The sequence below is a fragment of the Protopterus annectens genome, chromosome 12.part0 (genome assembly GCF_019279795.1).
Source record: "Protopterus annectens isolate FY-2018-M chromosome 12.part0, PAN1.0, whole genome shotgun sequence".
NCBI lineage: Eukaryota > Metazoa > Chordata > Ceratodontiformes > Protopteridae > Protopterus > Protopterus annectens.
Window position 1 is genome coordinate 853567699 of NC_056746.1, and position 14604 is coordinate 853582302.

Sequence of the window (14604 nt, forward strand, 5' to 3'; positions counted from 1 at the left end):
TTAACATTCAAGATACACACTTGTATGAAGGCATTTTTTACAGAACATTGTTTTTTTAGCCTTAATTGTTTTGCTATGACAACATTAGTCAAGTTTTAATAGCATTTGTTATGGACAGAAATAAAAAGTATAACATGAAAATGCTGAATACAAAACTGTTAGAAACCAACACCATGGAATTAAGTATTCCAGGCTTATTATGAGTACCATATAAGCTCCAAACTAGCTCTCCCATGACATCCAGTGGCATATTTTCGCAATTGCTGTTAAAACAGTACATTAAGGAAAAGCAAATGACAGCTAAGCTTCAAAAACATAAAAGATATACAGTATAAGCGGCTTAAACAGTAAATATGTTATAACAATTTTAGCAGTGGTATAAATATGACTGTGAATTTTAGCACACTTCTTTTCCATTAAAACAAATAGACATGTAAGGAAAACATTTAAAATGCAGACAAAAACACATTAATATAAAATATTTAAAGATAAAAGTTCTAAACTAGCATTGATTTAAAAAAAAATAATTAAATATAAGTACCAGCAGTTAATAAAAAATAATTTTTTTTATCGGAATTGGTCCACAGAGCTGAAAACAAAGATTAAAAGGCAAAGAATGCTGTTAAGGACGCTGTTCTCTTCCTGTTTCCAGCTGCAAATAGTTCTCCACGAAGATACGGACTTGCACATTGCATTCAGGAGCTCGAGCTAGCTTTAAAATTAATAAAAATAGCTTCCAAAAAAGAATGGCAGGAATTTAAACACTAAGGAGAAAACTTTTAGTCATAAATAACTTGTGGGTGTATGAAACAGCTACAAGTAGGGAAAAAAAGCCATTTTTTTTTAACATTATTTAACCTTGTAAGTTTGTAAAATACCACAAAACATATAAAAAAATACTATTCAATATTTCTAAAACAGTTTTCAGCTAATAAAACATCCCCAAAACCCCACCAAATCTTAAACAATAAAAGCTGATTTCAATAAAGAAATAAAACAGCACCATTGGCAAGACCACATAAAACAATATAAATTTTCATTTCAAAACAGCAGACCCAGTAAATTAACTGATTATGTCATTATGTTGAGATGATTAAGCATAAATAAAAGAGACTGTATGGGGGAAACTAATCACTGCATAGCTATAGCATTATATATGTTAAACTGTGTTTCTCTTTTTAATTATTATATGTATTAATAATAAATACTGGGCTGCAAGTAATGGTAATTATCAACTGGAATAAATGAAAGGTATTACCTTTGATGAAATATCATAATAGGCTTGTCATAAGTTCCAATATTAAAAAGAAATTAAATTAATTGAATGTTATTTATTTGCGTCTAGTTTGCTTTCCCCTTTAACAGTCCAGTCATTTTTAGATGCTTGTCTCTTCAGTGTAAAATTGTTGTCTGTGTCTTCAATTGAATTAGCAAGTTCTTATTTTGGACAAAAGTTGTAGCCTCTTCTAAACATTCAAAGGTTATTGTTCCTTCTGGTAGAAATAGCCTCAGTTTTGCTAGGAAAGCCAGGTGTGTCTTGATGTCATCTTTCTTTAATGACTTTAAAAGAGAAATAAAAGTCTTTCTTTTAGAAACCAAGATAGACGAAAAGTCATTATCAAATCTGATATGTAAGTCCGCTATTTTTAAAGAAACAAGGGACCATGCAGTTCTCAGGACCAGATTTTTATCTTAACTTGAAAATAATTTCACAAAAACAGATCTTGGTAGTATATGTTTTTTATTAGGTGTAGAGACCTATGAGTTCTTTCAATATCGAAGCACAAAGCTTCAGGCAGATTTAAAATTTTGGGGATGCAGGAAGTCAGGAAACACCATATTTTCACCCACCATCTGCTCTGGCACTTCATAAATTCTAATATAATTCCTCATGGCCCTGTTTTTTAAGTCATCAATTTTTTCAGTCAGTTTGTTGTTTTGTTGCAGTAAACGTTCAATATTATTCTCACCTTCTGTCAGTCTGGAATTGTCTATAGCTGTTACATGCATCTTTTGTTGTTTAATGACATAATTTATCAGTTCTATGTATTTCATACAGTCCTCTTTGATCTTATCAACTTTAAGATTAAGTTTATCTATTTTTTCACCAGGTCTTGAACAGTAGAAAATATAGACTATAGTTCTTTCTTCATCTTCTGTGACAGATATTTTCCTTAATTCTTTTTCCTTAAAATTTGACAGGAATGTAGCTTAAAACACACTTGAATTTTACACCAAAATAATCTATGAGACTTCCAGTCTTAGAATCCAGAACTTGTAAGTGAAAATTGATGGAAATTATTAAGAAATCCTGTCAGCAATAAATGAATAGAGCAGAGCAGAAATTATTTGCTGCCTTTAGCTTGTCAGCTTGTCCATGCTCCCATCAAAATCTTTTGGTGATGTATGCAATGCAATTTTGAGTACATTTTTTTTCCTGCACTTTGGATTAAGTACTGCCATGTTCCTTTACAGCTGTTATTTTTTTTATCATCATCAGCAGGGGGTCCACACCAAATGTCCCTGAACTTTACATGTACTGTTATGGTAGCCTAATACAAACAAACAATATGACTCTTGACTGGTTTGTTGCTACTGCAGCAAAGGAAACTTTTTCTGAAGTGAGTGTTTTTTTATTATTTTTTGCAAAATAAATAAATAAATAAATAAATAAATAAATTCAGACAAGTTTTCCTTTGCTGCAGTAGCAGTAAAACCAGTCAGGAATCCAGAAGCAGTAGTTAATGTGGCACATAAACAAAGTGCTGTAAGTTTGAAGTATACAGGAACTTAAAAAAAATTGCCTGGCAAGTTGTATGTTTGGAGAACACTACTAAAATCAACAAGGTCTAATCAGATGACATTAAGGCCTTCATTCATATAGTTTGTATTAGACTACCATAAAAATACATGCAGAGTTCATGGATGCTTGCTGTGGAGTCTCTGTTGATGAAGGGAAAAAAATCAATACCAGCTGTAAAGGAATCTGGCAGTACTGAAATCAAAGTGCATGGAAACAAAGAAGTTACTCAAATGTGCATTGCATTCATCACCACAAGAGTTTGATGGTTCTGATGAAATCCAGAGTATTTTGTGTTTGACAAAAGTGCTAAGCCATCTAGAGGATTACATTTATTATTTTTAAAAACATTCTTCAGAGTCCGGTCTGGTTTGTTTACCCACAAGATTCCAGTGCAAACAAGTTGTGTTTGTGTTGAGTTGCACATAACATGGGAGTTTAGTTTATTGTACTGGAAAAAGTAGGGGGGACTACAGAATTCATGTAGGCCACATCAGCATTCATCTACACATAGCAGAACCTCACATTTAAGGTCTTGGTCCCACAGCACTGTGAGATCAGGGTCTGTAGGATCATTAAGTAAGTCATATCATCACAGCAAGTCACCATCCAGCTCACATACCAGTCCCTCCTCTATATCACATGCACTTCACCTACCCTAGCTTTATGTAATTTTGTGTATGACCCATTTGAACTTGACCTGCTGTGATTCAGACTAGAAATTTTAGGTGCTTACAATATGAAATGTAGCATTTGACTTTCATATAGTGCTGTCAATATATAACCTCAAATGCAATGAATTAATAAAAACAAAAATCAGAATATGTGTGTGCACAATGTAACCCAGTATTAAGACATTCTGCATGTGCATGTATTTCATTTCAATAATGGTAATGCTTATAATTAAAGAAAATTGTCTAGAAAGAAAGCTGTAGGGCATAACACAGCAAATTGCATTGATTTACAGCATTAATGGCCCATCTGTTATCAAAAGTTTCAATTCAGTAATGGTACAGCTGACAGTTACATGAACATTACGCGCTGTTAAGAGACATACACTGTTTAGAAAAAAATATCACATGAGTATCTTGCCATCTGCATTAGCACTGTTGCCACTTTACCCTCAGCACTGCACAATTTGATGTGCAGTACCTTGAAAAGGAAAGAGTAAATCATTTCTAATCACTAATAGGTTAGTTATGTTAAAAATATTTCATTATGTAAACAATGCATAATGGAAAACAGCATATGATACATTTTCCATTTGAGTGCAATGTATGAAGTCATATAAAAATGTAAGACAAATTCAAAGCAATCAAATACTGAAATAACACTTTTTGCCATTTTGGGAGATTCAGTACATGCATATTTAAGCACAGTCCCTAAGCAAAATTTATTGAACAAAACCATTTAAAATACAAGTATTCCTTATATGACGCCTTATGATACCACTGAGCTCATATCAGTGAGCAGTCAGGTATAACTTTTACAAGCAGTAATATAACTGCTTGTTCTGAAAAAAATAAGATAAGAGGGAATGTTTGACAAGTAGTGACAGCAGACCATGCACCACACAGCATAGTCCATGCATGTCACTGCATACTTCAGTTACCTTATGTGTTTGATATAAGAAAGGAAACACTTACTATCACAGTCCAGAGTTCAGGACTGGACACATCCTCTTTACCTGTACAGCAGTATGCAATGCATTAGGCTACCACATGTGGTCCATTACTACAACTGCTGACTGGTCATCATTAATCATAGCAGGACTGGAATTGTAAGCCATAGTGACAGCATGGGTCACTTCACCACCAGACCAGTGCATTATTACATTGTGCAGAATCCAAGACACAGTTGGATCATCCTGAAGGGCATCCCCAGACTCATCCAGTCATTTTAATTTGCTTTTCAATATGCTGAATGCTCTCTCAGTGGCAATACAAATCTGAGACAGGGCTGTATTGAAATTATTTTCTGCAGCTTCACTTGGATTTCTCTCTGGTGACATGAGCAATGGCTCCAGTGGATATCCAGCTTCACCTAAAAAAATAAAAAAAAGAGAGAGGGAGAAAGGGTGATACAAAACAATGGTTTAGTATTAAGCAATACATTTTACTGTGAATAACAACTCAAATGATTAATATATATATATATATATATATATATATATATATATATATATATATATATATATATATATATATATATATATATATATATATATCCCCCACCCCACCACTTTCCAGCAAGATGTCTCTGGGCATCCTATCATGCAGGAAGAGATGGTGGAGTGAGCTAGTGTGCCAGATATGGGAATCATGTGCAATACCAGGATGTTTTCAGATGCATTGCTGCTTTACCCCCATGCATCACACACTACCTGGCAGTTAATAAAAAGGTAGACCTTCCTATTGTTGTAATCCTTCCTCTGTAGAACAGAAAGTGCCTTAATTTCAACATGGGTGCAATCTATTGCACCAAGTACCTCAGGGAAATGTGCCACTGCTAGAAGGTACTCATAGTCCAAGCAAACAAGGCAGCGTTCCAGCTCACCTTCAGTCGTACATTACCAACCCAAACAATCAGTTCAAGCATCTCCACCATCAAGCTTTTTCTTCAAATCCATCAACCAATGACCAGAGGGGGAATAGAAGAGGGGCAAGCCTGTCCCTCTTCTCCACTCAAAATACCCTATAAATAAAAGGAGGGAGGGCTGGAAGGGCAACAAGATCACACCAAATGTGACTCCCAACAACTAATCCCACCTCAAAAGCCTACAAGATCCATCCATACATCTACCTCACTTCCTTCACCAACCATCAGCCTGTTTAACCCTTTCTTAACCACTCCCCTCAAATATCCTACCAACTTATCTAGCATACTTAATCCCAGCTCCCTCCCCCTCCCCTAAAATGTCTTGTGACAACTTTCATCTGTTCCAAACTTCATTAGTCACTCTACATTTTAATAAAACTCATGACACCCAAAGACCTTGAAAACCTTTATTGCACAGCTTAATACATAAACATGTAACTTTATTGAACACAATAACAAATCAATCCTTGAAATTGAAACATGTTGAAAATGGAAACACAATGTATAACCAATAAGGGCAGCATACCCGCTCACCCTTGGATAAGCAGCATCCCCCACTTTCTCACTTATGATTAAACTAACAAAGCAGCATTCCAGCTCACCTTCAGTAGTACATCACCAACCCAAACCATCAGTTCAAGCATCTCCACCATCAAGCATTTCTTCAAATCCATCCACCAACAACCAGAGGGGGAATAAAAGGGGAGCAAGCCTGCCTCTCTTCTCCGCCCACCAGCCCCACAGGGGCTGCTCCCCCTCACCCCATAAACCCACTAACTAACCCCTCTAAAAATAACCCCAAATTTAAATTAAACAAATTCAGTCCAAAATCACTCAGATGAACCCAATCAGTCCGGTACTACATATGATCCCTATCCTCAAACTCAACATGCCTGATCGTACTCACCCCCATCCCCTTCAATTGTTTTGCTAACGTACAATTTATATACCTCCTAGCCCTCTCAATTACTGAAAAATTATTATCCTCCCTCCACACTAACCTGGGGATAATTTCAGACCAAAACAAAGAAACAGAAGGATAAAGCTTTCCTAATAGGTTCATAGGTGTATGCTAAACAATCCTCACAAATGTTATAAACTACCTGCTTCTTAGGAACCTTACCCAAATCATCCCAACAATTAATCCCACCCCAAAAGCCTACAAGATTCATCCACACACACCTACCTCACTTCCTCCACCAGCCATCAGCATGTTTAACCCCTTCTTAACCTCTCCCATCAAATACCCTACCAACTTATCTACTATACTTAATCCCAGCTCCCTCCCCCTCCCGTAAAATGTATCATGACAACTTTCGTCTGTTCCAAACTTCATATATAGATTTAATTACCTAAGAAAATAGTAAATGTTCAAAACAGTGAACCAAAAAAGAGTGATCTTTTTACAATGATTCACAAAAATAGCAAAACAGTATTTTATGCAGGGGACACTCCATACTCCTGCTAATTATGTATTCCAACTACAAGTTTGCACAACAGTGAGGAATGGGCAAATTCCTGGTCCCTGTTGTACCTCAATTTTGCACACATAGCAGTAGGCAAACAGAAAAAAAAAAACAAAAAAAAAAGAATATTTACACTTTTGAACATTTAATCTTATGAACTGCAACCATAGAGATAGATAGATACATAGACAAATATACAAAACTATACATGTGCATACATATTGCTATATATTACTTTAATATATAAGAAATTGATTACTTACTTTAGAACTCTGGCCTTCTCTCCTGTACATCCAACCCTCCCAGCCAGTTGGTACATCCTCTAACACTGCATTTTAGCATACCTGTGATGACACTGTTCTCCTGAGCAAGGGATTCCCATCACCAAATGTCTATTTTTTTCCACATGCTGCTTAATGTGGCCTCATCAAATGTCTGCAGTTAAAACTCCTGCAGCAAGCAGAAGAAAACATTGGTCTCATTGAAAGTCCAGAGTAGAGTACAATCCCTGGGCTTTTAAGGGTTGCCTTTCCATAGGTCCTGATTCGGAATGAGATAAAGAATATCAATTTCAGACTACTAGGTTATGAACCACACCTGCTAGGGTGTAAAAATCACTCTTCCTAGTCCATTACAGCCTATGTGAGCATGAGCTCCTCACAGAAATGTATAAGAATTCATAAACAAAATACACATACACGAGCACCAAGCACTTAAGCTGAGGTTTGCCTGGCACTAATGCACATGCATGAGCAGAAAGTAAGTTGTCTACAGCAATACAAAGGCAGCTACACCAATCATAGCAATTAAATTACACATTTCAGATTTGATGCAATTCACAGACCTAAACATGCCTGTGTTTCATTTGCATAAGAACTTTGCAAATCTGACAAAAATGTCACCAGTCTTTTATTATCATTTTAAAAGCCACTGGACTCCTTCTTTATATGGATGTCAAGGGAAGCAGAAATTAATTGGAAAGGTTTACAAAATGAACAGATGTCATAAAATTAATTTTAAAAAGGCAGTTAGCAGGGGATTTCATTGGGAAAGCTTCAGGATTAGCCTCTGACTTACTCGTAAGGCAGGAATATTACAAAAGTCTACAAATATTTTAGATGTGCAGTGTGTCATACTCAGTGCCGTCTTCATTACCATTACCTGTGTACAGTGGCTTTCCGCAGATACAGGTTTCTGGCAATGAAAATGCTCAGGACCACATTACAAGCAACTTTCCTGTAACTGACTAATGAAATGCATGACAAATTAATAATCACTTTATCACAACCTTGTTGCAAACCCTTATAGGCCTAGATTTCACTATACACAGTCTCACTCATGAAGATGAATGCATTGCATAAGCAGTAATGCAAAGGAAAGACAAAGCCAGAAATCACAATTGTTTCACTGTGTTTCTAATATTTTTGAATTACTAAATGAAATACCTGTCCCTGAACTGATTAAAGTCACATTAACTGGAAAGGTGCAATTCTTGCAAATGTATTTTTAGATTACAAAATGTTGCTGCAGCAGGAAGCAAGACACAGCAGAGTCAACATCAGCCTTAAGGAGAATTGCATTTTCATGGATGCAGTCAGAATGTATAAAAAAACAACTTTTGGGGAAAAGGGGTACTAAAACAGGTAGACAGCGCTAAGGTGTGGAATCAAGCAGTGTTTAACGTAAGTGCTATAGGGGAAAGTAACCACATCTTGGCACAGTGTAGGAAAAGAGCTAATGACATAGTGGGGCATGCCAAGACAAAGACAAAGGAGAATGCAGTCGCGTGTAGAAGCACTGTTTCTAGGCCTTTCACAGTCCAGTCTTTATAGTCCTAGCTTTCTATAAGGGGTGATGACTTTGATGCAGATGAGAATGATACCTACAACATCCACAGTCAGGCAGTGTACTATGTTATCATTTGGTTGGATTTACTAATGTCAGGCCAGGTGTACTTGGCACGGTACCTGTGTGTATATGTAACGCTTACATATTTTCTCATCAGCTACTCCATCAACATCAGGTGTAGCACTAACTCTGCAGACACTGCATGGTAAGTATAAACACTGTATCTTTTAAGAAACAATATAATTTGTGTCACAACTCACATTAAGCACATCTTGACAGATTTCATCACAGAGTCGGCACCAGAAACAATCACACGCTGTGCTACACCACAGCAGCCTGATATTGACAGCAGAGTGACTGTTGAAGGTTGCCATAACTCTCATTCTCATGACAGAGGCTCAGAACAGTGGAGCACAGTGCAAAGTGCATATGCTGGGCCCCCTACCCCACAGCAGGTACTCTGTAGGGGATAACACAGGCTCACATTCTTAGCATAATAAGAAAATGGCATTACAACAAGGGAGGGAACATCATGTAGCTCAACTCACACCTGCTTCCTGTGCACACTGTGAACCCCTTTCAAAAGTAGCAGTACCCAGAATTACAGATGTACAAGTGGATGCTAGGCAAATACATATTTCACAGTTAGCTCCAGAGACACATAAGGCTTTGTCTACCCAGCAGTGGATATGATTCAGACCCAGGCTACTGCCATGGAGAGTCTGGTGAATAAGGTTAGACAACTATAGAGTATATATATTTGGAATTTCATCTTTACATGGGAATGGTGGCAGTCATGATGATCCTTATTTGCAGTATGGTCCATCCTTGACAGCCTCCAGATGCACAATAATAAGTACTCATCGGGGGCATGGGGCATGGCTGGGCAAGGATGAGGCAGTGCTCGTATGCATGGTTGACAAGTAGGCCAGATACCACATGTTTTCAAGAAAGTGCTGCAGGCATATATGCAGAATCACAAATGAAAAAGGCGGTCAGGCATTATTAGACATCCACGACACATGGTAGAACCTTCAAGTCAAGATTAAGGTCCCACAACACTAAGTCAATATCAAGAGGGTTCCCTGCATCCAACAAATCCTGTCATCGAAGCAACTCAGCCTCAAGCTCACATACCAACACTTGCTCACAATCTCTGGAGCCAACACCCATACTATCTTTAGGGGACACTGTGTATGACACCTACCAAATCTAAGTTAAATTTTGGCTATCAGTGACACAGCACTTACTTACAGATAAGTCACTTTGCAGACAAGCAAATATTGCAGTTATTGCTTGTACCCAAGAGAAAGAAAACAGACAAGAACAGCCAATAAATAAATATTTTAAAACAGCAGTGACATTTCATTACAGAAAACCAAAGTGCATACAAATTCAGTAAGTGACACTGCAATGAAACATTCACAGTGCAGCCCTAAACATCTTACATAACACTTGCCCTTCTACACTTCAGTCATGGTCTGCCATTATGACTAGCACTTGTGCCACTGACCACTGAACACTGTACCAGTAATGATGGCTAATACCTTCTCAAAATAAAACAAACTTCTGTTTATAAGAAGACATGTCTGATGTACAGTTCTCAGCATAGCCCACAAGTAACGTTACACGTATCAAGTATAATCTTTATAACTTCACATTGTTATATAGTGAATGTCATGGCCAATGTTGGGGACTAGATGCTGCTTCTTTGTCTACATAGCCATGTACAATGCATAAGCCTGCTGGAGGGATTGCTATGCCGCTGGTGGGACAAATAATAAAAGGAGTGACTGGCTGCATAGGCACTGGAAGCTGTTGAAGACTGATGGGGGTGGAGAGTGAGAGGGGCACTTAATGATCTAAAAAGGGCAATTTTTTTAAAACTATTTACAACCACAACATAGGTTCTCTTGGAGGACATTTTAAGATTAGCCAATTTCCTTTTGGTGCTTGAATTAACATCATACCATAGATAATTTGAAGGGACCCATATAAGGGATGCAGCATTTGGGAACTGCCTCTATCCATTAGTGGCACAAGGTGCAATCCTGGAGTACATTTTCAATCACCCATCCTTAGATCCAAGTTGCATTTGAATATGGACAGGGATGAGCTTTGTTTTACTTGAATGGATACTCTGTTCTGGAACAGTGGAAGCCTCTGTGATATATATCCATCTCTCCACAGCATTCGGTTTAGTAAAACTAATTTGTTGGGAATTTGATACATGCCAGCATATCACTTAAGAGTAGCTTGAGTGGAAGTGATCTCTGGTTTTAGTTTGATTTCAAAGAAGACTGCTTTATGGTCAGACCTAACAAGTGTTGAAGCTACACCAAGGATGGTGCAAGATGCCATATATTAGTAATGATGAGATTCGAGGTGTTACTCCCCCTAGTGAATACTCGGACTAATTATTCCAGGGCATTTGTATTGACAAAGTCTATGAATCTCTGAGCTTATGCACTAGTGGTGGTGCAGATTTCCCAGTTTATAGCTAGATAGTTTAGTGCACCTAGGAAAATGGTATTGGTTTAATAATTAGAGAGAAACAATCTAGGTAGATTAGTGGTCACTAATAACATCGTAATACATTTGCTACCACATCCTTGCCATCATCTTTATGTTGAACTATAGTGCAGCATCAGTCTTAAATTCTAAATTTGTTGGAGAGTATGATTTCATATTTTGGCAAGTTAATTTTGACAACCTTAGTGAAATGGAGAGACTAAAATATGGAAGAGATATTCAAAATACTTGTGATAAGATTAGTTATAGTATGAGCAGCTCTAATGCTTTAAAAACACTAATAATCTAAGTAAGCCAAATATTTTGTTTTTAATACTTCATGGTACGTACTTAACTACGTGGCTGTATGCCAAGGAGATCTCATTTATTTAAAAATGATGTGACTTTGTAGAAAGTGTATTTTGTTAATCAATGTGGTCTGTTGTTTTGAATTAATAGAGGGGTTACCACTACGTCAGTAGCTGTATGAACTTAATGAACGCAGGTTTGTTTTACTATTATTATTATCATTACTAGTAATAGTAGGAGTCATCATATAAGCAGTGTTAAGACAATGCATAACTAAAATCGTTCTACTGTACAAAGCATATCAACAAGACAAACAAATCTGAATAACTTCAACTTCTAAACTTAGACAATAAGCCAGTTAGTTTAATTAAAGTGACATCATTAGCTGGCCTGGGAAAACTACAATGCATCTAATTAAAAGGACAAAATATTTTCATAGAGTCTCATGCTAGTTCCACTGATAATGCTGTTCATGATCAGACTTACAAAAGAACTCAGAGTGAACAAGAATTAGGAATACGCCCCTAATTATAAAAGAAATGGTAAAGTGTGAGAGTTAGAATACAGCTGAATGACTCTAAGGAAGCAGTAAGAGAGAAGCAAAGGGTTTCAGATATAAAAAATAGCTTTGACAGGTTTTACAAGTTCCTTAGATACAAAAACACCTACTTGTTATTAATGTAAAAGTAGTCTGAAATATCATTGGTTGCATTGTGATTATGTTATATGCCATAATTTATATCTGACTTCTTTCAGTTCTTCAATAACAGTTTTACCACAAAACTGATTATATGGTATTACTGACCAACAAGAAAATATGAATCTTAATAAAATAAAACCGCAGGCATTATTCTGAATATTAAAAAAAAACTATCATCATCAATTGGATAGTGCTTTCTGAGGTTGATCATTTCCTTAAGACATTCTACCTTGTGTTAATCCACTAAATGTGTATCTTTAGTTATAAGATATACTTTTGTATGTGTTTTTGTGCTAAACATATAGCAGTTTGTCATTTTTGGATAGATTGGGCAAAGAGTAAAGAAGAGATGTTTTGTAAGGTGCAGACTTAATATGAGGAGCAACTTGCTGATGCTGAACCTTATCCTAGTGCAAAAAGTGTGGTTATGAAAAACAGCTATAGAAAGTACTTTGGAAATAGAGAAACAGCAGCTGAAGGTGGTCTCTGCACTTTGGAACCATTATATTTTAATAACTCAAGTTATCAAGTCAGGATTCCAGTGAGGTTTTGAAAGAGCAATACAATGTCATGATGCTGTTTCAGCAAAGCATATTGGATATGCAGCGTATGTTAATGGAGCTGTGTTGTGTGAATGAGCGGTGAGCATCTTTACTGTATATACATATAAATACTTCTGTATATTCTTGTTTTTCATATTATAAACACAGTCGTCATCACTTCGCTAATCTGTGTAACAAGCAGGCCTGATGTAGACAGACTAATGTTCTCTCTTGCTCTACACACACACACACACACACACACACACACACACACACACACACACACACACACACACACACACAGACACACACACACACATGCACACACACGCACACACACACACAGACACACACACACACACACACACACACACACACACACACACACACACACACACACACACACACACACACACACACACACACACACAAACACTGGGGAGCAATGACCTTAAAAAAGAAGCTGTACTTCAAAACAACACAGTTCGTTGTTTATTTCACTTTACATATTATTTACTGCCTGGGATATGGAGAGTTATGCCATTACAGAGATACTTTGGGCTTTCAGGTGCATTGTTAGCAGCTCTCTTTCTAGACTTTGTGAAAGAAAAGTTATTATCACTTAACAAATGTTTGGAAACTACTCCACATCTGTACCCCCTGAAGCCTACTTGTGGCCAAAGGCCTGAGTGACCACGTCCCTTTACAACCTCAAACTCGTTTTCGAGTTGTGATCTCTGACTATTATGAAGGTTATGTTGTGCAAATAAAGTAGTGATTTGATACTTAGTTCACTTAACTTGAGGCAAGAAATGTCATATCGCTGCTGGTTATCAGCAGGTCTTAGTGCGGGTTATTTACTCTTAATTGGGTAAAGTTCTGTTTCTCTCCAGAAAGCTGTTATTAATTATTTAGTTTCCTAACACGTGGTTTGTGGTAGCACTAACAGACACAATTCAAAGAGCATTCGTGTAAAATGATCATCTGAAATACTATGAAAGTGGCTGTAGTGTTACAGTAATCTGTCCCAAATGGTTATTTACCAGGACTGTCCCTCATGACCTGAGATCTCCACCCACCATAGGTCCCCTCTCATCCACCTACTACAAAATAACAGACAACTAAAATTAAACAGTGTTAAGGGCTCCCAGTCAATATTAGTATTGTTTGCTTAGTTGACTGAATATGATAATTATTTTTCTCACACAACTTAACTGCAACCATTATATTATGATGATCGCAACCTATACCTACCAGCTGCACCTCATTATGAGGAACAATCCTCATTCGCAGTCTAAGTTCCATGTTCCACAATGAAAAGGCACTGTACATCCAGGTAGTACCGAATCGTATTAATTCATCAAAAGAAAATTTTCCAAGTATGAAAAACAGACAGTTATTAACTTCTGTGATGGCTTGGTAGTTAAGTACTGTGATTATGGTGTATAGGGTCCTGGGTTCAAGACCTGCATGGCTATTTATATGTTGGGCGAGTGGCCTAATGGTTAAGGTGTTTGCCTTACAAACACAAGGTGTAGGGTTTGAGTCTCACAAGGGATAATTAGCGAGGCTTAAAATGGCTCGCAAGGGCAGTTAGCCTAGTACTAATCTATGACCCTTGTTTTGTACGCCGAAGGCCTGTGTAACAGGGAAGTTTGGCATAATGGTTAAGGTGCTTACCCTCCAAACACAAGATCCAGGGGAATGATTCTCATACACTGGGGAGCAGAAACATCACGGAGCAGCAATACTGTAAGGAAAAGCTCTACATCATTGAGCAGAGCACAGAAAAACTCTACTTAAAAAACGAAATATTTTTACATTAAGGAA